General features: G+C 35.4%; 1 long non-coding RNA gene across 1 annotated transcript; it reads right to left on the reverse strand.

Moving 5' to 3' along the window:
- Positions 1-222: 222 nt before the first annotated feature.
- LOC110676087 lies at positions 223-531 on the reverse strand. The gene is made up of 2 exons (XR_002500058.1): positions 366-531; positions 223-291 (listed from the first exon to the last, which is right to left on the reverse strand). It is a non-coding gene; the product is annotated as an uncharacterized LOC110676087 (long non-coding RNA).
- Positions 532-1030: the final 499 nt, after the last annotated feature.

A 1030-nucleotide genomic window follows, 5' to 3' on the forward strand; every position in this document is an offset into this window, starting at 1 on the left:
TCATTGGATGAATAAGAAGCACATTAACACTTATTTATTTTTATTTATTTGTTTCAATTTTATCATAACTATACAGAACATACATAAATCGAAATGCTGGATTATAGGGGAGCATTCATGATTGCCTTTTCTAGCAGTCTGGCTATAAGACTAGCTCATTCGTAGATGAAAAACCACAGTTTTTAGGTGTTATATCATTTTGTTGGTGCGATGTCTTTTTGCTGGTGTGGTGTTGAATCTTGCAATTGGACGCAGAGAAACAGGAGGAACTGGTTCGGATGACAATTTTGCCTGTAAATAATTGATAGTTAACACCAAAAATTAGGTTTAATGAATTATATTCCCATATGCTAAGCTGTACTTACCACCTCTTAAATAGAACATCGTTTCAAAATCAGGTATCTGGTTTTGCATTCGACGAAAATGTTGAAGAAAAATTAACACGCCAACAAAATCAATCATGATGCTGGCTTTGACGTTTCCGGCTGGTACATTACCGATGTCGGTAATCCTTCGCATCGTTTACCGAACCATCTGCTGAATATTTTACCGTATTCAGTAATATAGCAATTTTACAGACTATACGGTAAAAAAGTTGACATCTCGATTGCAAATTACCGACGGTCAGCAATTTTGGTCCAGGAACGCTGTCAAAACATGGTCAATTACCGAAAAATCGGTATTTCAGTTGATTACCGAACCATTTCGGTAAAATTGATTACCGAACACAGGATGTCTGTTTAAGTGTGAATACAAACATCATTTTTGTACAACAAAGAAACAAGTTTTCAACCGGTAGTATTTTATTCAAGTCGAGTAAAGAATAAGAATATTATTTAGAGTGATAAAATCTGGCGGCCATCTTGGATTTTGACGCCATTTTGATTTTAAGTAGAAGAATGAATTTTTCACCTTGTTAGCACTCAGCATGTCGAATTTAGAGGCTACTAATGGAAAGAAGGTTATGTATACTCTTCTTCTTATTATTCTTTATTTTTCTGTCGTTACGTCCCTACCGGAACCGAGCCTG

This window comes from Aedes aegypti, chromosome 2, assembly GCF_002204515.2.
Source record: "Aedes aegypti strain LVP_AGWG chromosome 2, AaegL5.0 Primary Assembly, whole genome shotgun sequence".
Classification (NCBI taxonomy): Eukaryota; Metazoa; Arthropoda; class Insecta; order Diptera; family Culicidae; genus Aedes; species Aedes aegypti.